Below are 26,156 nucleotides of genomic sequence, written 5' to 3'. Positions count from 1 at the left end.
TTTGATAAGGTAATTGAATTGGATTCAAGCCCTCTCTTGCCCAGGCTGTGAAGGATTCCCGTGACCCCCAAATGAAAAACACAGGTTTATACCATAAGATTGGGTATAAGTCTGAAAAAGGGAGCAGATAGGACAGGTGAATCCAGAGTTTAATCTGTTATATAACATGGCCAGTATCTCTGTTCTTTAACACTGTAAATGAAATGACATTGCTTGCCTATTTAAAAAAATAGTCTAATTTCATATACAGTATTCCCAAAGATATCCTGGTGATATAACCTGCTGCTTCATCAGTGCCTGGTCTTGAAAAAGAGTGAGTCTACCAAATACTTTTTGAGGAATTGTACCCTATAAAGTTCTAAAATAATCCATAATTGCACAAGACAAAAGGGAGTTTATGGAAATGGGAAGACAAACATACTCTGCATGTGATTTGCTTCTCATTCACTCTCATGTTCCCAAGGAAAGACTAAGGCATACTATAGCAAGCAAGCTACTAGACTTGGCTGTCATTGCTATGTCCCTGCCTGATCACTGTCCCTGCCTCCCACTGGGGAGGGGGTTAACTTGCTGTCACCAGAGAGGGAATGTAAGCCTCACCTCTAGACTTCTTCTCCTGCCTGGGGTTAGCCAGCTAAGAAAAGCATCCTGTAGCACTGAAGCACATGGCTGGAAGAGAGAAAGGGGTACCACCTAAATTGACTGGTCTCTGCTGTTCTGCTCATGTACACTCAAACATGCATATATAGAAACTCCTAGAGCACTTGTGGCACTGGCTTCAGTGGTTTGTTGGAAAGTGAGAATGTGAATAGCGCTAAACTCTTATCCTAACTGGACAGGTAGTGTTCTTTTAGAACAGTGGTTCTCAAACTTTTTGCATCGGGACCCACTTTTAGAATGACAATCTGTCAGAACCTACTGGAAGTGATGTCATAACTGGAAGTGACATCATCAAACAGGAAAATTTTTTAATAATCCTAGGCTGCAATCCTACCTACACTTACCCAGGAGTAAGTTCCATTTACTACCATTGTTAAAAGCATATACGTGGTAGCCCATTAAAAATACAGATCTGTAACATTTCCCCAAATGCAGTCACGAGGGTAGTATCAATTCTAATATATTAACAATAAAATATTGAAATGAATGGGGACCCGCCTGAAATTGGTTCACAACCCACTTAGTGAGTCCCAACCCACAGTTTGAGAAACACTTGTTTTAAAAAAGTGTTTATTAAAAGGGGAGCAGGCAAAGTACAAGACCAGGGAAATAAGGGATTTGAGGTTAGAAGCAATACAAAAAATAATCAGAAGCTGTTTCTAACTGCACACTCCTTGCATTCATAAATCCAGGGTGAAGCACAGAATCTCCTCCATCACTGGAGGGGCAGGTCATCTTGAGGTAGTTGACTGCTCTCCAAAAAACCACCAATCACCACCTTCATTCCTCTTCCCTTTTAAAGCAGCCATTTTTCAACCACTGTGATGTGGCACCCTGGTGTGCCATGAATGGTCTGCAGGTGTTCCGCAAGAGTTTTGGGGGGGGGGTCATTTATTAGTAGGGCCACTGGGGGGTGTGAGCCCCCCATCAACAGCATGGTGTGCCTTGTCAATTGTAAAGAACTAATGGTGTGCCTTGACAATTTTAGTAAAGTAATAGCTAGGAATTGGGTTTCAGTCTTTCTCACTGGATTGTTTATTTAGAAGATTTATACCCTGGCTTTGCCCCCTTCCAGGTTAATCCTGAGGTGGGAAAAGCAAAGAATTTTGAGGAAACTTGGAGAGCAGGATGCTTACAGAGGAGTAAGGGAAAATATTTTCCCTTTCCACTCCCAAGCTTCCCAATCAGCTCCATCACCACCACAGCTTACAGCACAGTCCATTTTGCAGTGGCTGCATGCCATAGTGGGGAAAAGGATAGGATTGGTCTGTCAAGCTCACGCTTTACTTCAGTGTATATTTCTAAGTACTGTATAACCATTGTATAGTGTCTAGCTGGTGAGGAACTTTATTAATGATCATCAATATCATCTTAAGTTCAGAGTTGTTCTATTTTGTAAAACAAACAATGGTAAAGACCACAGTTTAGATTTACTTAGTGCCTTACTTAGTTCAAGAGTATATTACAGCAATCTGTTCAACTTTATTAATACTTCATATTATGTTTCTTTTTTTTAAAGCATGAACTGTATAAGTATTTATGTGTTTTAAATTAAGGACATTGATAGCAGTTGTCAATACTGTTGAATAGTTATGCCATGACTTTTGTGAGTGTTTGTGAAGAATTCTGAAAATGTAATGTATGCCATTTCTTTACAACAACCTATTTTGCTTTACAACCTACAGCCTAAACAGGAGACAAAAGTAACATAGAACTATGATTGCTCATGGCCTTCCTTCCTTTCGTGGCTTCTGTACAGGCTCTCACTCAGTCCCTCCCACCCTCTCTCACCTTGTTGGTTTTTACTTGTAGTGATGGTGTATGTTTTCAGTTCAAATTATTATAAATAGTTGTCTGAATACAAAACATTTGCTGTTTGAAAATTATAAAAATGTCATGGTCCCCTCCCCTCCACAAAATATGTTTTGCAGAGAGAGCATTTTAATTAAGCCAGGGTCTCTGAAAGAGTGCTGTCACTGTAAAGTGGCTGTAGCTGGGGAACGTGTTTCTGAGGGGAATTCAAAATACCAATAAACTAATTCTGGATGGGCAGCGGGGTCAGTGTGAGAGGGGCATATCTGGACAGCATGAAGTGTTCAGGAGCTGTCAAAATGCAGCATTGGCTGACACTTCGTGAATCTTCAGAATTCTCAAAGTCGTGGTCCCATGAATGCCTGGGACACCAAAGAGCTAGATCTTATCATCATCACTGCTTCACTATCATTCCTGCCACAAAAAGGGATAATGGAAAAAATGAAAGAAAAAAACTTTTTCAAAAGACAGCAAAATTCAAGGAAGATAATAATTCTTTCTTTGGAGCATATATTGCTTGAGGGGAAAAATCCATGTACTACATACTTTTAAAATTACTAAGTTTTGGTACTTCAGAAATTCCGAACTTCAGCATCAAAACTCTTAGTTCAATGGAAATTTAATTACAGCATAAGTTTAAGGAAATGTAATATCTCAAAGTAAAGAAATACAATTGTTCTTCACCCACCTATACTACATCATTAACAAAAATACTTCAGCAAAATTAATATAATAAAAACGTAAGGAAGAAGGAATACCTGTAAAGCAATTATATTAATATTTTTCTTATGTTCAAACAAATCATTTACTTATAAGTCTCAATTTTAAAAAGAACCTAATTTTTAAACCCCAATAGCAGTGTCTGGTCAACAAATTGTTTGTGGTATAGGTTATAGAAGACTGTGTTCCATCCACTCCTGTGGTTGCAGTTCTGGCCACAGTGTTGGATATTCACTACAGGAATTTATTGTTATATTCAATGGCTTCCTAGCATATTAAATAAACCTCATCGTATGCCTTCTGCACATGATAGAGGAGGTTTGGTATAGAATTCTTATTTAATGTGAAAATTATTCCTGATAGCATAATAAAAAAGGAACTTGTCTGTACAAGTAGGACTACCTATATGGTTGCATTCAGAGAGTTGATTTAATATTTTTCTGAATATGATAGTGCAGAGCTCTAATCTCTCAACCTGTCTTATGCATCCAGGTCACACACAGAACTAAAAGTGTTGCCTTTTTAATTACAAAAGATGCATATGCTAATTAACTCTGTCTGGAAAAGTGTTAGCCAATCACTTTCACTCCCCCAAAACTGGGGGAACATTTGATTTCCTACAGAAAGTATGAGTAACAAACAGCCCAATCCTGAAGCCAAAGGCTCCACCAGGTGAAGCAGCGCCAAAATGGTCCCTTGGCACCGGTACTGAGCCCTAGCGCTGGTGCTGGGTGCTGTAAACGTGCCATAAAGCATGTGCACAGCACCCGACAAGTTAGAAGTCCACTACAGAAGGGAGCTGCGTACAGTAGGGAGCTGCGTTGCCCTTACGTCAGTGCTGGAAAGCACTAACGTAAGGGGTTAGGGTTGCGCCCTTAATGACATTATGTAATGGGGGGAGGGGGTAAGTAATGGGGGGAGGGAGCCTCCAGAACAGTGCTGGTCAGAATTGGCAACCCTAATTCCTAGGTTAGAACCATTCTCAGGCTGTTTAGATTTAAAGCAGACATTAATTAGATACACTAGTTGCTTGTGATCACAGTGTTTGTGAACGGAACTGCATGGGTTGCTATATGAAGGACTGAAGCTACTATTAGGTGGAAGTGGTCTAGATCAGAGACTCCAACCAAGAAGCAAAATATCCTGGCCAATCTTTTACTGCTGGCCTGTGGCCAGAATTGTTTGTGTAAAAGCCAAAGGCCTGGCAGGTTTCCAGAATTTTTCAGTAAAAACACAGTTTAATTGAATACAAATCAACAGAGCCATTTGCACTTAGTATGCATGCTTAAACTGTGTAGCCAATGGATCTGCCTGAGGGTGCCAGTGTGCTGAGCTCTGCTCCAGTAACCATCTCACACACTGGTACAAATGACACTGCCAGATTGTCATTGCTTTCTATTAGTGGGATTGGAAGAGCATCAGCCCCCTCCCCTCCCCCGCTTCCCTCAGCACTGTGGCGAGCAATGATGGCAGTGTCACTGCAGAAAGAAGCTCGCTTCCATGAATGATTAGGATTGCTCTGCCTTCTTCTCCTTCTTGCCCATCTGGTAAGAAGGCCAGGTGGGCAAGAAGAGAAGGAGGTCAACCACCTCCATGCCCTTCAAAGTTCCTCTTCCTTCAAGGTTGTCCATCCATTGCTGCTTCCTGTCTTCTGCTTTCTGCCCAGCCCTGTTAAAACAAACAGGATGGGTAGAACATAGTGAGAGCCCACAGATCCAGGACCCCTTTTGTCCTGCATAGACAACAGAAAGACACTGTTGGTGTTATGAACCTTATTTAGCCACATATCTGAGAAGCTGTACTAGTTTGTTTAGACAAATTCACAGGCATATCAGTAGCTATTAGCTATGATACCTAAATAGAACTATCCTGCTCAGAACATATTTGCAAGTTTCCCAGAGACTTCTAGCTGATAGGAGACAAAATGCTAGACTAGATGGACCTTTGATTTAATAGAGCCTGGCAGCTATTATTTCTGTATCCTTACAGTAGGCTTTTGACATTTTCAATAATGGGAAGTCTAAATGCCACCAAAAAAAATCTCATTAAAAAGCTGAATGTTAAATCCTACTTGCCTTGTACTTCTGACAGGTAAAATCCAGGTCCCTGTATCTATATGAGGCCTTGCAGATTTAGATACAAGGCAAACCAATAATCCTGAAAAAATTAAGTTATTTTGATCTCTAAAGAACCCCTAAGGATTTTAAACCAGACAGTGTAGAGTTAGAGTTATTATACTGCTATAGGTCACTAATTCAGGCTTCTTTCACCTGTAATATAATTATTTGCAGAAATTATAAGTGAAATGCTCCAAGCAGAATTAGCTGGCTTTTGACACCAAAAGCCATCGGACTTAATGTAGAAAGTACCCACTTTCATTACTGCTCATCCAACAGCCCTCTTCTATATATTGGTGCAATTACCAGATTTGCCAGCAGTGGACACTGTTACATCAGTTATCTCAAAAACTGGAGGAAAGCCTGCAAATGCTCACATCATTTCCTGCCTTTGCTGCTTGCTGTGTTATAGGAAACTGTGCCAAAAGCAGCATGCATGATAAATAAAATGATCCCTAGATAGGACTTCCCATACATGTATGGCAGATAAAGATTTTGCTTTATTTGCTACTTAAAACAAGAGATACTGAGGAATATTTCAATATTGATGACACACAATTCCTTTACTAGGAGTAATGGGCAGCCCAGTCCTATCTGAGCTGTCAGTAGCATGGTACAGCAGCGCCAAAATGGCCACCACTGTATCCCATGGGGCCAAGGAGGCAGCCAGCAGGCTTCTTGAGGTAAGGGAACATTGGTAACCCCATGTCGGGCTCCGGCAGCCCCTACTCAGATCCCCTATACAACTAGGAGCTGGAGAACAGAAGCCAGTTCAGACAAACCCTCCATTGGCACAGAGGCCGTATGCTTGACTTTCCTCTTACTCCAGTTTCAGAATTCCTTATAAACCTAAATCTTTGAACTTTACATTGTTCAGCTGAGTATGAAAATGTTCCTCCAGAATTGTCAATTTGACTCTTAATAAAAAAACAGGAAAAAAAATTGTTTTGAAAAGCTCAGAGTGTTGTATGCTACCAGTTGTCACTTGCTGCAAGATGCTCAGAGTTCCTGGCACAACTTGAATGCATATTGCAATGAAAATCCCCAATTTTTTGCTTAATTTTTCACTTGTTTCAAACCTTTCTAGTACCCCAGAGGCTTTTATGAGCCTTTGCATCCTATAGGGGTTGCTAAGTCATTCAAAGCCAGCAGCCATGTTTACCCCATTGTGTTGTTGTTTATTGTTTGGCCAGTTTCTTAACTTGGCTTGGAGCCAGCTCATTGTACTATGAAGACCACCTGATTTCCAAGGGTGGGAAAGAATGGAACATTCACAAACACATGTGACCAACCCCTCCCCAAGTAATCAGTCCCACAAGTAAAGCACCCACAGGCTACATAAAGCAGGGTCACACACAGTCCTGTGTGCATTTTCCCAGCTTCAAAGCTGGAAGCATCTCAAGCTTCACAGGGAATCATCTGCTCACCTTCTTGCAAGTGTGAGGGTCAGGACCAGGATACCAGAACAGCATAAGTAAGTAGGGAAAGAAAAGTACCTAGACAAGTTGTATCTATTTCATTTGCCATTTGTATGTTTATAGCTTTGTGCCAACCTTTGCTACCCCCTTTTCTCCTTTTGCTAGTTCATCAGTGCCATGTTTTTATCCCATGCATCCTCTGCCTTCCTTTATATTTATGAATAATTCTGTACTTGTTGTGACAGTATAGGCAACTTTTTTTTCAAAGTGACTTATGCCCCAACACTATGGGCCTGCTTCGTCCCTTCTATTGTTTCAATTCTGCAGCCTTTTAACAAACTTAGGGCACAATCCTAACCCCTTATGTCAGTGCTTTCCAGCACTGACACAAGGCCAATGCTGCTCTGAGGTAAGGGAACAAACATTCCCTTACTTTGAAGAGGCCTCTGTGAGTGACACCCAACTGCAGGATGCAGTACATGTCCCATTGACACTGCTATGCCAGTGCTGGAAAACACTGGCATAAGGGGTTAGGATTGTGCCCTTAGTTTTACTGCTTACCTGTTTGTTCACAGTTCACTTCAAAGGGAATGTTGCTATGTCTACTAGACTGCCCACATTCTGCTATTGGTTGGTTTTAAGGGGACCCGCCCCAGATTTTGATTTTCTCTGATCTGCTGAGAACACACTGACTCAGTTTTCCCAGACTGACTCTTTAGTCAGCCTGGGCTGTCCAGTTTTGGGTGATGGCAGCACTCAAACCCAAACCACTTATTCTCAGTCTACTTCCAGTTAACACAGTAAAAAGGGTGAAGCAGTGAGGTGGGTGCTGTTGCTAACCACTAGGCACAGTGACCTTTATGCCCTCTGCCTTTCTTTATACTTATGAATAATTCTGTACTTGTTGTGACAGTATAGGCCAATTTTTTTTCACTTATGGTCCAACATAATGAGCTTTCTGCATCACTGGAACTCATGTTCTAGCAGTGCAGCTCACTTTATGGTGGTCGCAAAACACCACATAGAGAAACTTGGCCATGGTAGTGAAGTGAAAGGCAGCAGCCAGGTACCTGTGGTTGCTGTGGGAATATTGTGCCAGTAAGGTGGCATGGGGGCGCGTGGAACAGGACGGGATGGGGTATATTAAGAGTGTGAAGGGGATGGATATCAACAGCAGTTCTGCTGATATCCTATCCCCATTCCCAGACTTGATCCACCTATCCAGGCCCATTTGGACTTGAACCAGCAAAATTGCTGGTACAGGTCCAAGTATACCCATCAGAGCAGGAGGTGTACAACTCAGGGGTAGGCTGCTATCTTGAGAAGACCTCTTGGATGCCCCCCCCACTCCACAGAATGAGACACATGCTCCAGTGGCACATCTGCATGGGTGGGGGGGGGTGGCTGGTTTGGACTGGGCGGTAACACAATGGAACTTCTTTCTGAGTAGGAAGGAAATACTTGCATAGGATTCTGCTGTTATTGAATCTTGACCTGTAGTTTTCCATCAAAATGTCTTTCAAAACATGGCAAAATTGAAGCCTCGTTTTCCACATAATTTTCCCCACTGCCTTAACAATAAGTGTTTCTGCCAAAGTAATAAGATATCAAACAGAGTCAAAGTAATACATTTCTTTCTTTTATAGCAATAATGTTCAGGAAAGAAGCTGGCCTACATCCATATGCATTCATCTGCTAGAAACTGCTATGTAGAGTAACCCTCTCGTTTTCTCTCTCTTTTTCTTCCACATTTTCAGGATAAGTTAGAGGCTAATAGCTCAAAAGGGAATTTTTCACCAATTATCTACACTCAGATTTATATAAGCAGCGATTACAGGTTCTCCTTAGTTCAGGGTGTCCAGCTTGTTTCAAACAATGGGCCGAATAGCATTCATGGTACCTGCTGAGGGTCAAGAAGCGATAGCAAGGCTTGATATCATTAAGAAGGTGATGACCAGAAATAATAAGCACTTTTCCCCTTACTTAGGAACATATTAGCAGCAAATGACAGAAGAGAAAATGTGCAAATCTTGATCATATTTTCAAGATATGGGAGAGTCTGATTACACTCCTGCACTGTTATTGCACTGGAATGCACTGCTGAAAGGGTGGCCCACACAATAACTGGGCTATCCAAGTGCTTCCACAGCTTCTCCCTTTCTCACTCTTCTTGGTCTGCTTCTTCCTCCAAAGGCCTCCTTTTGCTCTCCCTCCCAGTGCCTGGCAGAAGCAGTGCTGCTGAAAGGGAAGTGCCGGGAGAGCTCAATTGTTGTGTGGGTAGCCCTTTCAGCAGTGACAACTGAACAGAAGCAGCACTGCTGAACAGATGACCCACATGATAACTGGCCATTCCCAGTGCCCCCCTTTCAGCAGTGCCACTTTTGCCAGTGCCTCATTTTGCAGCTCAGCAGCTGAGAGTGGCTGATGATCCTGCTGGGAGAGCCTGATTATCATAGGGGCCGGATAAAAAGCTTCTGCATGGTGTACAGGCCCACAGGCCTTATATCTTTGACATTCCTGGTTTACACTGTTTCCTTTAAACATTCAGAAGCAGCAATACAAGATGCAGCTTTACTTGCAATACTACCATCTCAATGCTTCAGACTTTCAGCATCACTTCACATGATCCAGGACTCTTTGCATATCAATCTTTAAAAGAGTATCTGCCTCTCTGGCAACCACTCCCAAAGTTTCAGTTTGCAAAAAGCACAGTTATCACTGGGACAAACCACTCAGGAAACTACAAGAACCGTGAAAGATGCTCCTCCAGGAAGAAGCTCCTTCCATATGATAATGTCTAGTTTTCTCTGTCGGTTGTCTCCCAGGGGGAGGGGGGAACCTGCAGCTAAACCAGCAACATGCACAGAAATAATACGTACTAGAAAACCATGACAAACAGGAGGGCTCTACTGAACATGTGCGACTTCCGGAAGTTTCTTCCTCCTCCTTTTCTACATTTAAAGGGCCATACACCGGAGTTTCAGGAGAAAGACTGGGCACGGAGGAGAGCACATTGATTTTTTTAAGAACTTTATTATCCCAATGTCATCTCATCACACACCTGTCTTCATAGAACAAAATTATTGAATCTTTAAATATTTAAAATCCATACACCAATGAAAATGTTTGATCTGTTAAGTGTACAATAATCTTTTCTGGCATTAAATTATTTACCCTAACCACGCTGGGCCTATCATCCTGCTACTCCTGCTCCCCTTCCCAACCTCTGCATTTCTCAGTGCAGTGTGAACAATTAGCAGTCAAGCCTGTATTAATGACAGTTGTGCATTAATGTGCCCTGCTTCTTATCAGAGAGGAGGAATAAAAGCTCAATGGTAGAGCATGTTCTGCATGCAGAAGGTCCCCAGCTCACACCCCATACTTTCAGCTAAAAGATCAGGGAGTAGCTGTGGTGAGCCACCCAGCCTGGGGCCCTGGAGAGGTGCTGCCAGCCAGGATGAACAATGCTGGTCTCTTATGAATCAGTCTAATTTATTATAAGGCCAATCCTATACGTTTCATATGGTGCTGCTTCTCCACCAACCTTCAGAAAATCAGACCTCACTTAGCAAGAGATAACACATGTCCAGGAGGTTTCAAACCACATTTCTCAATGAATTCCTAGCAGCGTGAGTAACTGCAAAGTGACAAAGTGGCTGCTTTCATTTTCTTTATTTGTCATGTCTGTATCCTGCAGGCAACCCAAGGAGTTCAAAGCAGTGCTCACAACAATTCTGGGACTGTGATGTTGATTAGGGTGAGAGATTGCAACTTGCCCAAGGTCACCAAGTGGGTTTCACAGCTGAGCCAGGATTTGAACTGGAAGTTTCTTCTCTTTCTCTCCAGCCCACATCAAGCCTGGGAGAAACGCACCCTGAAGGAGTGAGCAGGGTCCCAGTCCCCTTGTCCACACTCTCCTTTCTAGTCTAAAGACTAGACTCTCTTCTGCTGGCCTTTTATACAAATGGATCAGACACAGGGGCAACAAATATGGCTGCCAGTTCAAATCAAGTCTGGCCCACAAATAACTAAAGGTGATGCCACTGCTGGCTTTCTCTCTGCTCAAGGAGTGAGCAGGGTCTGGCAAGAAATTGCTTTTCTTTGTGGGAACTGACCCTGAAAAGCTGGAACTTCCTATTGCCCAAGGAAGAGAAAGCCAAAGACAGTCTAACTAGAATAAGTTTTTGTACATTTATGGCTCAATATTTCACACATTTATGGCTCACTGAATTTGACTGTGCACTTCATTCAGAAAAAATTTAAAGCTTCAGGCTCTGGGTTCATTGAGTACTTCCACTGGGGATGTGGTACTGCCTCTTTGTACTTCCACTATGAGAATACAAATTGTCCATTATGAGGATGTGGGAGTAAGAAGAAGCAAGTATTAATGTGATCTTACTTTGGGGGGGGATTTGAAACTAAGCAAACAACATACAATTAAGCCTAAATGGCTACAATACTATATGCCCTATGGGGGCAGGGAAAGGTGATTTGGACCCTGCTCCCTTCCCTACACTTTCAATGTGATAGGCAGCTTCCCCACTCTGCGCTGCTTCTGTTCGTAATGGTTGCTCTATTTATTCATTTCAAAGAGAAACAGTGCAGAGCAGAGAGACTGCCTGTTGTGCTTGCCATATGGAAGGGAAAGGGGGACTGGCATCCATCTCCCTCCCCCTTCTGCCATGATAGATTCCCATGGTACAGGAGTTTGTGAGAGTGTGCAGAGGCAGCCTTCAGGGTGCAACTCAGGCATCATGGGGACAAGTACCACCCCAAATTCTGGTGAGACTCAATTCAAAGCAAATGTGAGCATATTAATCCAAACACGTGCTTCCAAATTTAAACTGTCCATTATCTAATCCTAAAGAACACGAAATAAACAGGGAAGAAAGACGTTTATAAAGGAAACCCTGAAAGAAAGTAAAGAACTTTCTGTACAGGGAACTGTACAGGGACCATGAAGCGATGAGAACATTGCCATAGCTGATTTCTGTCTAACTCTCCCACCTTGCCTTATAATAACACAAATACTTCAAGGGACACAGTGAAGCTTGAAGGGCTATTTAGCATCAGCCTCAGGCAGGAACCGAAATTGAATTTCCATAAAATTGATGGCGCCTCCTTTGACTAGTCTTTACAACAGAGTAAATGCTGCTCCTGTATTATAGCATGATTGGACATTTTCTAGTTGTCGCTACTATGATTTGTTTTCATTTAGAAGAGCCTTTTTTGCTTCAAATTCTTTTTGTTTGTTCTGCATGATTATGCAGTAATCATGTTAGCTCTATACTGCATGAATAGTTAAATACAAACAATAGAACATTTGGTCACCATTTTATTTTCTGGTAGGGTATCTGTGTCATTGGCAAGTTGTGTGAAATGTAGAAGCTCAACAGTTTGACCAGAATGGAGGGGCAATGATGGAATAAGCTTTACCTGTTTAATTTCCAGCTGTTTTACAGCTGTTAAGAGGCACAGTAGCCCTACGGGGGGGGGGGGGAAGGTAGAAATAGTATTTCATTTATTTTTTTGCTGTGGAGCATTCATGGGTCTACTTACACTGAAGTCAACAAAATGATAGTGTAATTTGTTACAAATTGCTGATTCCTATTAACATAGTTTCATTTGGTAAATATATCACACTGTTTTTTAACTCCTGCTTTAAAATATGTGCAATTATGAAAATTGCTAGGTTGACAGTGAATTTTATAAAGACCTATTTTGAAAAAAGAAGTTATACATAAATTGCTCCACTTGATCGTATTTGGTTATTTATCCATTTGTGTTTCTAATGGCCCAATCCTCTTAGGTCTAGACTTAGGCCACTCGAACAAGTGTTCCAGTGGCCTAAGTGCCTTTATGACTGTCACAAAATATGACATGCCAGACAGCTCAGCCTGGTCGCCACTGCAAATGCCGAGCAACTATGTCTGTGCACCAGTGGCCAAAGGATGCCTGCCCGTGCCAATAAGTCAGGGGAGGAGGGAGAAAAGTAGGAAGCGAGTGGAATGGGGTGGGGAGGAACATGGCAGAAATAAGGCAGGGAGAAGAGCAGATCAAGGTCAGAAAAGGGGCAGCATCAGTGACAGCAGCACATGCCAATATCCTATCCTCCTTCCTGGTTCTAATCCCCTGACCCAGATCAATGCAGACTTGCACCAGCGATTTAGCTGGCTCGGGTTTGAGTAGACCCTGTGGGCTGATGCAGGGATTAACCCAGGGCAAGGGAATAAATGTTCCCTTACACCAAGTGGGCCTCCAGGGCCTAAAACTCCACCATGGGATACAGCTCACATCACGATGATGCAGCTGAATCACTGTGCAGGGAGCTGTATTGGACTGGGCTGTAAGATGTACAGTGTGGGATATGCATATATTTAGAGGACCTGGCTGTCCGTAAGTTCTAAACTCTGTGTTGTTTTGCATGCTAGCAGCAAGTGCCTCTTGCCTGAGCTGCATAAGTTGGTTATTTCTTCAGCACAGAGCTGAAAAATTCAAAGAAGAGACAGAACCTGAACAGTAGCTGAAGAAAAGATGGAAAGCAAGCTGGAATGGTGCAAAATGATGTGGAATTTATTGGAAAAATATATAATACTGGTGTCTTTAAAAAATCATACCATTTTAAGCTGTAGGAGAAGTTCTTTTTCTGCCCTGATGAAGGTACTCCTACTGAAACATGTTGGGCATTCTAAAATGATGCATTTTTCTAATACGTTCCTCATCAATCTGCACCTTACATGACCAATCCTAGCCAACATTCCAGCACTGATGCAGCTATGCCAACAGGGAGTGCATGACATCCTGTGGTGGTGTGGCAGTCCCAGAGGCCTCCTCAAGAGGTTGCATTGTGGCTGCATCAGCCCTGGAAAGTTAGATAAGTTTGGGCCCTTCCTCTTTTTCCCAGATTTCTCTTGTGCCCTCAACATAAATGTGCTGTTGAAGGTGACTGCCAAAGGGCTTTGTCAATTTAGCACTCACTTAGCTAAGCTTGACTACTCTTTTGATTTGGAGTAAGGGAGCCTGCAGCATATTGTCTACATACAGTAAGTGCTCATTCATGCATATTTGGAAGTAAGCCCTACCAAATAAAATGGGGCTGAATTCATGAATGCCTAACAACTGGCCTCTCTGGCCTATTAAGCACACTTTTGTAGCTAACCCCCTTCAATTTTAGCTCTAGTAAACATGCACGTTCCACTTTCTCTTGGAGATTCTAAGCCTGTTTAATTCTCCCTTTCCCCAACATTTGATGTAGATAAAATGAGTGCTAATTAAAAGATTATGCATCATAGTTGTTATCCTCTGATTTTTGCAGCGCCATGACTATTCAAACATAACTGATGCAGATAAGCTGCTAAACTTTCAGTGGGTATAATTTAATTTCATGTGTTTTGGCTGTTGTCATTTCTCTTGCATGAGAGATGATAGGAGCCTTGAAATGTCTCTTCCCATATATTTCATTTCTCATCCTGTCACCTGTGGTTCACCATTCTGACATGCAAAACATAAAAAAAGAAAAAGAAATGAATCACAATTCTAGTAACCATCTCACCAGTAAACAACATAGAAGAGCTGACAGTACATGCTAGAGAGGTACAATCTTTCATAGTTTTCATACATCACTATTAATGAGCCATTGACAGGCTGGTTTGCTGTATGCCTCAGCAGAACATTATCTGCTGCATTAGATAATTGAGGTCTACAGGTTAATTTGGGTAGGCAGCACATATTGTATCAAGGCTCTGTCTATCTTCAGACTTCACTTTAGCCATACACATAAGTGGAGATGGAGCACTGGTCTAGTTCATTGCTGCTTCATGGCAGGAAAGCTGGCATAAAGAAGGGCGGGGTATGATGTTGCTCTTCTCTACAAACCTGCTCTCCCCACACCAAATATAAACTCATATGTTTCATACTTTTCATCTATATTTATAAACTGCCTAACAGAACTAGCATTGGATTTCCAAGGTTTCAGACACAGTGTCCTGCCCAGGACAGAAACTGGGGCCCTTTAGGCAAAGCATGTGCTCTATCAGCATATTTTCATAAGCTCATGGGAATGGCCTGCTCTTGCAGCTAAATCTGTGCAAAGGGTTGCACCAACTCTTTCTATATCTCCAGAAGCAAACATCTGATGTGGATACACTGAGCATTATTGTCTACCAGTATATAGAGGCTCTGCAGCAAAAAGTCACATGTGCAGGATGTAAACTGCTGCCTTCTTGCCTGGGACCAAGTGAAGACAATGACTCCTAGTCAACCGTCCTGCTGAGATTGACATGTGCTCCTAAACTGGGTAGCCAAGTACCTGTCTAGATAATGGAATAGAGTGGCCAGGTGGTTTTCCCTCATCCAATTGCATGACCCCATGACATAACCAACCGTGGATTCCGAAGGTCAAGCATGTTTTTTTGACGTTGGTTGCCTCAAGGAAAGCATCTGCATGTGGCTAAGGTCTCACAACCCTCCCGAGGATTAGGGAGATATGATAGACTCTTCCACTGACTTTGGATTTAGTACCAGGTAAGGAACAGTACGATTGAGATGGATTTGGGAATCACTTTTAACTTTGCCTGTAATTGCCTGCTGGTGGTTTTTGCTAAGGTCTACACCTTTTGCTAAGATCTATACATTGTCCAACCATATTTGCTTTATTCTTTTCTCCTACAATTACCCTAACCATCACCCCTTTCTTTTGAGTTTTAATAAATATTTTGATTTCATGCCTGCCTACTCCATGTTTACTGGTAATTGAATGGGCTGTTCCATGCCTGACATCACTCATTTTCACTACTATGATTTGTTTTTTAAACAGAATTGCTAGTCTCTATGCTCTCCTGGGATGGGAATTCCTCTTCAGACGAACAGGGTCTGACAGCCTCTCTCCCCTGGTCTTCCCAATCTGAGATGATGGCAGTGGATGTCTACCAGTTTCCATTCCATTTAGCCACTGATCTAGAAAATCGGTGAAGCAGAGCAGAAGAAGGGGTATGCTTAGCACAAACTACTAGGTTCTATGCCCCTTGATCAGCCTTCAGCTTCCCTGACAACAGTGAAAGAACAAACATTTTACACAAAGAAAGTGCCAGGGGCCCTTTAGGCAAAATAATCAGGCAAAATAATTCTTTTGTTAAAGAATCAGGCAGCAGGGCTGGGAAAAGACCTGCTTCAGAACCCTGAAAAGCAACTGCCAATCAAAGTAGGTGCTAGCCCAATCCTAACCAAATCCCTCCTCCGATGATGCAGTTACAACACCAGATCACGTGTTGCATCCAAGGGTGGACAGTCCTTGAGATCTTCTCCAGGTAATTTATTTCCTTGCTCGGGGTAAACCTTTGCTGCCCAAATGGGTCTATTTCGATCTGCTCTGGAGTTTTTGCTGGTGCAAGTTCAAGTGGACCCGGGAAGGTGCATCAAGGGTGGAAGGCAAGTAGGTGGCACCATTACACCAATACTGTCCCCTTCCCAGCCTTGATTCACTCCCTCCCCACCCATATCTCTGCCCCATTCCTCCCCACCCTGTTCTGCCCACCCAGTCCCTTCTTTCCTGCCCCCTTCACTGACATACTAGTGCCAGGTCTCCTGCATACAGGCTGCTGGAATACAGTTTTGATGGCATGGTCTGCTCAGTGGTGTGTTGTGACAGACGTAAAACATGCTGCATCACCAGAATATGAGTTCTGGCAGTTCAGTAACCTGATAGGATTGGGCCTTGAGAGTAGGTAAGAATACTAGGTGAGATGTATTAATGGTCTGGTTCAGTATATGCCAGCTTCATGTGTTTAATATAAATTAGACAAAATTCATAAAAGGAGCTCAATGAAAATACTTCAAATACACAATATTCTGAATTATTTAGGCTAAATAATCTTTCATGTAATTAAACAAAGCGTCCTGTGGCACCTAATGAATTTATCATGGCATAAATTCTGGAAAACTTGAGCCAACTTCATCAGATGCAATTAAATTGGAAACACTATCATCATTACTTTAAAATGATTCATTCCTGAATTAAACATTCAAAACTATTTAAGGAAAGACAAAAAGCTAGCAAAAGGCATAATAAATTATTGCATCAGATTTCCTAAGCATTCAATCACAATAATGCTCCATTTCTTGAGGTCTGAAAATTTCAATAATTTTATTAGATAGTTCTTTGTCAATTTGCTAAGTGAACAGAGATTATGAAACCTATTCTTCAAACATGATGAGCTGACCAGACATGCTAATCCAGGAAATAGCTGTTGACGGCATCAGTTTGTGTGTGTCTTTGTGTGAGAAAGAGAGAGTGCAAGACAGAGAATGAAAATGGAGAATAAAAGAAATGGACTGTCAACCAGAATTAGAGTTAATCTAATTTTCTCTCCTCTCTCAGATGCTAACTTGATTTTCATTTACTTTCTTCCAGAATTAATAAGGAAAGGCTATTCTGCCTGAAATGTGAACAGCTTCCATTATTTGTGCTTTCAAACTCCCTGTGAGGGTGAAATGCATTGAGGTTTGACATTAAAATGAGCTGCACACTGAGTGCACTCAGAACTAACTATGAGATCTGGCAAAACAACACAACAACATGTCAGTTGGAGCATGTTTAGCTATTTCCCAGCTGCCAGAATGATACCCACAGGGACACAGTGTCTCGGGCTGCTATGATCTAAACAAGAAAGGGAAACATAATACTTTATTTTAGACTACTTGGAGGACTGTAGTCCAAACTGCATGAAAAACTGCCAGGTGGTCTGACCTCAACCACAAAATCTCTGCACACTTTCCATTATTCAAACAACATTTATACTAAGGGAAGTGCCACAAAGCAGAGCATTTTTGGAAAAAATTTTATCAGCAACAGAAATGTGAGCAGTTTTCATAGATTGCTGTTGAGTGACACAAGTGTTTGCCTATTCAAGAAGCATTGCCCTCTCTCTAATTTGGCATAATTTCAATTGGTTGCCAATGGAAATTTTCTTTTTCTCTCGTGAATAGTTTGCATGGGGCATCATCAGGGTCAGAACCAAAGCAGGGGCCACGTGTTAAAGCCCTCCTGTGATTTCCTCCATTTGCATATCTCTAGAATGCTAGTAAAGAAAAAGAATAAAAACCAGATCAACTCATGTGTTCCATGTAGTCTGACATTCTACTAGTCTTGCTACCTCTTTTTTTTCTGCTTCAGCTCCTTTGCCCTGAACAGCAGTCTGATACATAGAAAGTAAGGTAAAGCTTTTCCCATCCCTTCTCATAGTTTACTTTCTTAATTTCTGCTAATGTTCGGCAGCAGTACTGGGAAATTATCTGTCAGCATTCTACCCCCAGATCTCCTTTCCTTGGGGTGTGGATGTATTCAAGGGCCTGATCCAATACCATAACAAAAACCAGGTGCTTTATTTTTTGGTGCCACAGAAAAACCAGAGAAGAATTCTTCATCTGAAACTAGGAACAACACATATCTCTTATGTGACCTGAAAGCTACTGAGCATAGTTGGTGTGATCAAGTCTACCTATCTACAGAATAAAGTTCATAATTCAAAATGTGAATTACCTTTTTCAGACAATTCTACTAGCTAATCAATTCTACCATCTATAGTACGCAAGTTTTAGTTCAATAACAATTGACCAATACTGGCATTGAGATTGCTTACCTATCTTAATTCACACCAGGCTGTCTTGCCCAAGCCCCTTAGGAACTCATCTTATCTACTCCATTCTCAGAAAACCAACCCTTCCCATTTTTGCAACCTTATAGACAACCAAGGGCACAATCCTAACCAGGTCTACTCAGAAGTAAGTCCTATTTTGTTCAATGGGGTTTACTCAGGAAAATGTGGTTAGGATTGCAGCCCAAGTCCCTTGAAGTTACTCAAAGAAGTCCCAAAGCAGCATTCAGCATAGCCTCATCCTTTCTGAACTCTTCCCCCATGTGGAAAACACATTGGGAGCCAAGGAAAGAAGAAAGGGCACCAATAATATAGTTGACAGTGTCAGGCAGTCAGTAAGCTACATGGGTCAGCAAGCCCTGCAAATGACTTAGAGCCCAATCCTGAGCTGCTCAGGGCGCACGCCTGCAGCGGCCTCCTGTGCACCCAAGGCAGCCGTGGGCAGTACTTTTGTCCACTTCCCCCGGGTAAAGGGAGTAGCCCCGTAATGGGGCTACTCGATTCAGTGCCGACCAAAATGTTGGCAGAGAGCTAAAAGCCTTTGTATCAGGCAGTGAGCCCAACACGCTCAGGATCCGATGGAGCATTGCTCCACCAGTCCCACCTCCTTCCCTCCCCACTCCCTCCCTCCCAGCATGCCTCCCCCCGCCTCCCGTCACGCCTCTTCCCCGCCCTTCGCCCAACTCTCCCCTCCCCAAACACCTCCTCCCCACCTCCCCCCACACCCCCACTTTCCTCTCCGCTGCTTGGGGGCTCGCCTGGTATTAGGGTTCGCAAACGTGCCTTATATTTGCGACAGTGCGCGCCAGTGGTAAGCCAGCGCGTGGAGCTCAGGATTCGGCTCTTTATGATTGCAAATAATAACAGACAAACATTAATACTAGAAGAAAGCAATGCTTTCTCTCCAAAATCAGAAGAACAGATTTCTGAAACTTGGTTGGGATTACTCAACAATGATGGAAAAACATTCTGCCCAGTAAATGGTTACACAGAATACATTAAAACTTTGTGCATCTTGTCATTGCATGGTACAACAGAGTATAAGCCATTTAACAGGTCAAAAATGAACAGACAGGAGGTGCTATAACAATAGAGTAGTTTAAAATCTCCATTGTCTCACCTTAAGAAGTCACAATGCTGTAAAGTAAATGTTCTACCTCTGATTATTTCAATTGGTTCAGGACATTTTTGTATTGAATGAATGTGCACATTGTGCTATTCAACACTGAGTTTAGGAAATAAAGCAAAGCGATCCATAATTGGCACACAAATAAATTATACTGGTTCCTTCAGAGATTTTTTTACAACATATGTTGGATAAAAACCAAGCTTCAAATTATAATGAAATATGACTCACAATGTAAGTATTCATGGAATGTGCATATGTTGAAATCTGTCATTCAAAATGCTTATGTTTGTTTAACTCATGTATATATTTTCTGCAGACTATTAATTTCAATCAAAACATAAATGGTAAGAACTTCTGTTTCTACAAGAGTAAGTGTTCACTGCCTCTTCCTCCCCATTTCTCTATGGAATGACAGTATTTAATAGTTCTAGATAAAAAGAAGGATGTTAAACCTTGAATGGCTGGCAACCTTCAGTCTCGAAAGACTATGGTATAGGCCTATAGCACCCGGTATTCCCAGGCGATCTCCCATCCAAGTACTAACCAGGCCTGACCCTGCTTAGCTTCTGAGTTCAGATGAGATCGGGGATGTGCAGGGTCCATCACTATTTAAAAATCATTCACCATTTAAAAAATGAGAACTGATCAAATGAGAACTGCTAAATGAGAAATGACATGAAGGATGCACTGAGGAATGAAACCCCTTGAGGGTCTTGATGAAAAGGCTAGGAACGGAAAGCAGTGCTTTGTGGCCTGAATTAGTTCATTTAGGGCCCAATCCTACCCAACATTCCAGAGCTGATGCAGCTGTGCCAATGGAGCATATGCTGAATCCTGCAGTCATGGAGGCCTCCTCAAGGTGAGAAAACATTTGTTCCCTTATCTCAGGGCTGCATTGCGGCTGCATCAGTGCTCAAAATTTGGATAGGACTGGGCCCTTAAAGAGCTAAGTATAACCCTAATGATGCTTATCTAGAATCATGTTACACAGACGCTGCGGGATGTGTAGGAACAATATGGGATGGGTTCAAAATGGAGATTAGAACTGACTCAAAGGTGAGTCAGGTGACTGAAATGGAAAAGGAATTCCTGATCTTACCCTTTAGGTAACAGGAAGCAATGGTGGTGGAGGCTGGGGGTGCCTTAGTCAGCACCAATAGCTGGCACTAGGTTCCTGGAGGTCCATTGTTCTGAACTGAATTCTCCCATGATCCCTACTGAGTACTGCCGCCAGTACTGAGGATTGAAGAGTTGGCCTTGCCAAAAGGGCTCATGGGTATGCTTCTCAGGCTATACTCAACCTGACCAGCAATGTTCAGATATATGGCTGGTAACTGGATAGTTGCTTCTGCTAATTTTATCAGCTTATGCAGGAGCAACCATTTAATTAAGAACTGTGGGCTTTCACTGTGCTATTTTGACACTTCCCTTCCTCTCCACCACCACCAACTATTACCTAAAAGGAGAGAATTTCTTTCCCCTTAACTGGCATACTGGCCATCACTTCTGGTAAGCTTGTTTGGTTGCATAGATGTAACTTACAGAAGAGTAATGGCTGAGAACAGGAATGTGCAAAATTCATCCCTCAGTTTCCACAGACATTTCCGCCCACCCACACACTGGAAACACAAGTTAGGGACCCTTATCTGCAAAACCAGATATACCATTTTTGCAAAGTTGAATCAAAGTATGTGATGCACAAACTGCAAGTGGCTTACTTCACATCTTATTTGCCATTCAAAGCAAAGATAGCAGCATAAAGCACATATGAATCACTGATTCATACCCCCAAATTACTATTCCCCCAATTTCTGATTATAATATTTTAACATCTGCTGCCTGATTGCATATCACTCTGCAACAGTGAATTGATGGCCTCTGCATGAGAAGCCGATATAAGTTACGGATATTTACATTTCTAATAGAGGACTCTGTCAACTAGTCTGGATGTCTAGGGTGGGTGGGCAGAGTTGCTGCCTTCTAAAGCCAAAAGTTTACTTTTCTAGTACCAGAACGATCTTTGCAATTTATTTCTTAAATGTCAATTGGCAGAATCTGGCCCAGCCAACATCTTTGGCCTACACAAACATATAGAAGAAAAATAGTGATGCCTTTTTAACATGGAAGACATGAACACTGGGATTTTAAAGTTTTTTAATAAATGAGGCATATAGACTATTTATAGTATGTTTAAACACAATATACATGAGATGTTTAGCCTCCCATTACCATAGAAACAGTTTGTATCCATGAATATGTATTTCAGTGTATGCAAGCTTCCAACCACCATCTGGCACTGGAAGATTGGTTGTTTCAGTAGAAATTTTGCTGAGAAGTAAAAATAGGTACAGTAGACTTATTTTAAGAGAAAAAACAGAACTTCTGTTCCAGTTATTATTATTAAGAATGTTTATATACTGAATTCCTACAAAACAAATTCACAAAGTAGATTTTCTGCAAAGTAAATGGACAAAAACTGGAGTGAGTCAGCACTTAAGGTGGCAAAGTCAGACTGCTGTATTTTAAAAGGTTAATCTTGTAAGCATTGATTGAACACTTGTGTAAAATCATTCCTTTTCATTGATTTTTAAAAGATATCCTTTCACTAGATGTTTGGTTTTAGTGACTGTGTTATTAACTGTAAGGGACTTTTACAAGTGATATTTTAAAAAGGTGTTTGCATTTCTGTTTCTATAATTTCCAGTTTTTACAAGACCAATCATAAATCAAACCAAAAATAAAATGGAATTGCTTTTAAAAGGCAAAATGTTTTAGGTTTGTTATTTGCCATTAGCAAACAAACTGTTAATCTTTGGTTAATCTTTGGTTTGATTCAAAATTTTGGATTTTACTAAATAAATGGAACCACTTATCATGACTCACCCCCCCCAGACAACAGAAGAGAAAGATAATGACCAGGGAGATACTAGAACAATACTAAAGCAACTCTGAAGTACAATTACCAAATTAGCACCCACTCCTATGCGTTTCCCCACCACAGCATGTAGCTGTACCAAAACTATGCTGCATGCTATGGTGGTGGTGGGGGGGGGGGGGTTGGGAGGCTTGGGAGGGGAAAGGGAAACTATTTTCCCTTACCCCTTGGTAAGCCCTGTGACTGTCAGTGGTCTCCTTGGACCTATGCCAGATCTTTAGCAGTTTAAGTCTGATGAGATAAAGGGAGAGTGTCAGTTCACTCCAGAGAGGATAGTATCTGCTGCAATTTGCCTATGCCAGGAGCCACCCCGTTCACCTACAACTTGTCCTTTGCTATATGCAAACTGAGCTGCACTCTGATAATTGAACCCTGCATTTAACAGCTATTTCGACCCTCTGGAGAGCCATAGCAATCACCAGGTAAGTTAAAAAAAAAAAATCCTTCCCTCCTTGGCAGCAACACAATTGTGGCAGCAACACAATTGCAACTCACCAGTTTGGGAACCACTATTCTAAAATAATGCGGGAACTATTCCTGAAGGTTTAGAACTTCACTTTTCCTTGACTTCTTGGATGCACAATTTTTAAGACTATACTTCCACAGAATACTAAAGTGCCACGTTTATACAGTAAAATTATCAGGAAAAAAATTATAATGCAACAAATGGAGAATGAAAGTAATTAACAGTCCAGAATTCCAGTGGAAGATATATAACTCTAAAAGTCCTACATCATAGTCTGCTATAATTACATTTCTTCTGTTGCAGGAAAGATTACATGAATAAGATAAACGTGGAGCTGAGGGACTCATCCACCGCTATGCAAAGTGTCTTTGCTACTTCAGTTGCTCACAAAAAACCTCCCAGGAGGCTAGCAACATTTTCTTCAGAAGGATGATTACAACAACCAAAGTGGCATATTCTTCAGTAGTGTAAAACCTGCCATAGTACTTAGAGATGCATGGGCTGTTCTTAGATCTATTTACACAGCTGTGAAAGTGGCTGTGAAGTCAGACCTTGCTAACTTCCAACCATGTCAGCCGATTAGCAAGACAGTGATATGCACCATGCCTCTGCCAATCCCTAAATTCTGCCTGAATTGGCTTCTCACATACTCTCTCAAGCACTTACATGAACTACATGCTGTGTCCTATTTATTTTAAAGATTTATATCCTGCATTTCCCATGCAAATGCCCACAAACAGGCAGGCAGGCTTGAAGAGAGAGTGAATGTTAACTTCCTGTTTCCTGCTTCCTGTTAACATTCACTCTCCCTTCTAGTAATTGCAAAAGGCTGCGTGCCGGCTTGTCTGGTTAAAACAAGAGCCATTTCATGGAACATTAATGAAAGTTCAGAAGCAAAGGCCATGGGGGGGGGGCTGAGGCAATAGGGTTCCCCTTTCCATGGTTTCCTATATCTACAGGGTCCAGGAACATATCCCACATGAATAGCAGGGAGATGCCTATATAATGTATATACTTAAAACTCTTAAAGGACTGGATGGCTCATGCCACTGGGTAACAGGATACATAAGCTCTTTTCCTGATTCAGATTAATCTCAAATTTTAGCATGCAAAAGGTCAGGGCCAGACCAAGGCATTCTGGCATATGAGATGATGTGCCAAATAGTACTCTCCTTACCTAGTGGAGCACCAACTGCCACTGTCAATGCTCCTTTTCATACTGCTTCTAGATTCAGAAAGGAATATGGGAATGGAGCAGAAAAGCAAGTTTGGAGAATAGGAGAGTGGTGAGCTAGAACATCTCTGAATATCTAGCCTGTGACTCTTCCCTCCTCCACTTGTTCTCTCCTTTTCCATTCCCCCCTTCCATTCTGAATCCATGAAGCAGAAGGAGAAGGAACAGTGGAGGCAGGCACCTCCCACCCATCTGCCACCTAAAGTGACCACTTCAGTTGGCCTCATGGTTGGCCCAACCCTGGCAAACACCTGTCACCAAAGGTGACAGGCAAACAGTAGCATGAGTGGAGGGAGAGGCTTTTGTATTGGATGGCATCTTTCATTTAAAACATTTTCCCCAAACACTTCGCTGAAGCTAAAGGGGAAAAGAAAAGCAAAATTGAAACATTAAAGGAGAAAAAACATACAGTTAAAAACCAAAAATTACATACCACTATGTGTTTATGTGTTTGTTGTAGTCCTTCTCCTTCTTCCACCCTACAAAACAAGATTCCATATAGCAAGCGTTATAGCTCTACTAGGAAGCGTGCTGCAAAAAGACTAGTTTCTAGGAGGAACACACATACGCAATGCTTCATCCTTTTTCCGCTCTCAGGCATTGAAAAACAGAGCACTTGATTTCTAGAAGTAACAATTATCAGTATAATTACAATTATATGTATAAATAATTATAAGTATTTATTTAAAACTCATGATTAAGAGGAGGAAACCAAAGAGATTTAAGTAAGGTGGGGAAAGAGAAAGAACTGCAGCGCACAATTATTATTTTTAATACCGCCTTTGTGGAGATTTCTTGTCACCCTCTCTCACGAATCAGATACCATACAGCAAGTCAGTGAACAGGGAAAACACAAAGAAGAGGTCTGCTGGTTTCAGCTGATGCCCTAAAGAGCCTTTCAACTTCAAAAGTTTGAAGAACAGTTTGTGAGATGGCATGGGAAGGTCACTCAAAAGGAAGAGGTCGATTTCATTGGGTGTGCAGATTTCACCAGGTGTGCCCACACACATCTTTGGATCCATGTCCAAGTCAGTAATGCCTGACAAATAATAAAGTCACCATTTATTTTTTTTCAAAATAATAAAAGCTGTTTGCAGAGTTGATCAAATGGTAGGGCTGTACACAATCAGATCAGAAGCAGTCCCGAGCCTTTTACCTAGACTTCTTCAGCTATATCTGGGGCATAAACAATACTTAGAGGTCACCCCAGTGAAGTATACATCACACAAGAAGGCTGGGCTACTTCAAGGCAGATGCCTGTCTTGAAGCAGTGAAGAAAAGGCAGAAAGAAAGCAGCCACAAGATCCAGGAAGAATGTGAAGTTCAGGGTCAAACTGCACATTACGACAAATGGACACAACCTAGTTGTGTGGACACAACCTAGTTTTAGTTTTGGTTCTGTTGCTGGGAAAGTTGAAATGGGGTGAAACCAGAGGGGGGAGTGGAGGCGTTAGGACTTTACCCCACTGTGGTTCTGATCTCAATAAAGTCACCCTCTCTCATTATTTTGACTTTTAATTGATTTTTTTCCATTAACAGAATATGTGGGGTGCACAACTGAGATAAGAACCCTGTTTGGGCAAAATTCTGAAGCCCCCTACACACCCTGCCCAGTTTCAACCCATATTGGCTCCCCAACACACTATTTACCCAAAACGAAACAAAAAAAAGTCAATTGAATTACATTACACATATCATGTGACGTCTCGTTGGACATCCAGTCTTCATCAGCAGAGGATGGGCTTTGCTCTACGTATGTAAAAGTATTCTTGCAACAAACAAACCAAAACCCAAAGAACAAAACATCCCAACTACTACTGCAGGAATATTCCTCACTCAGGGCTGATAGGTATACACATTGGAAAAATGTAGCCATCTGATGTATTAAAAGAGAGAGCCATGTGGTGTATTGGAAAGTAGTAGACTTCTCAATACAGTATATCTCGGAAGCTGACTGACCAGTCACTTTCTTACAGCTTGGGATGTTGTGAGGATGAAAGTGGAAGGACAAGAC

At 41.8% G+C, this 26,156-nt stretch overlaps 1 protein-coding gene and 1 pseudogene across 1 annotated transcript in view; both read right to left on the bottom strand.

The window, feature by feature from the left end:
- Window positions 1–24,594, bottom strand: part of LOC136644437 (fibroblast growth factor 14) — a 153,153-nt gene extending 128,559 nt beyond the window's left edge. Inside the window, exon 1 of the mRNA XM_066620327.1 lies at window positions 24,576–24,594. The gene's annotated coding sequence lies outside the window, so the exon portion shown is untranslated. The remainder of the gene's footprint in view (window positions 1–24,575) is intronic.
- LOC136646767 (5S ribosomal RNA) lies at window positions 20,003–20,120 on the bottom strand (annotated as a pseudogene).
- Window positions 24,595–26,156: the final 1,562 nt, after the last annotated feature.

The sequence above is a fragment of the Tiliqua scincoides genome, chromosome 3 (genome assembly GCF_035046505.1).
Source record: "Tiliqua scincoides isolate rTilSci1 chromosome 3, rTilSci1.hap2, whole genome shotgun sequence".
Classification (NCBI taxonomy): Eukaryota; Metazoa; Chordata; class Lepidosauria; order Squamata; family Scincidae; genus Tiliqua; species Tiliqua scincoides.
The sequence above is the reverse complement of the archived record's forward strand: the minus strand, read 5'-3'. Positions and strand labels throughout refer to the sequence as shown.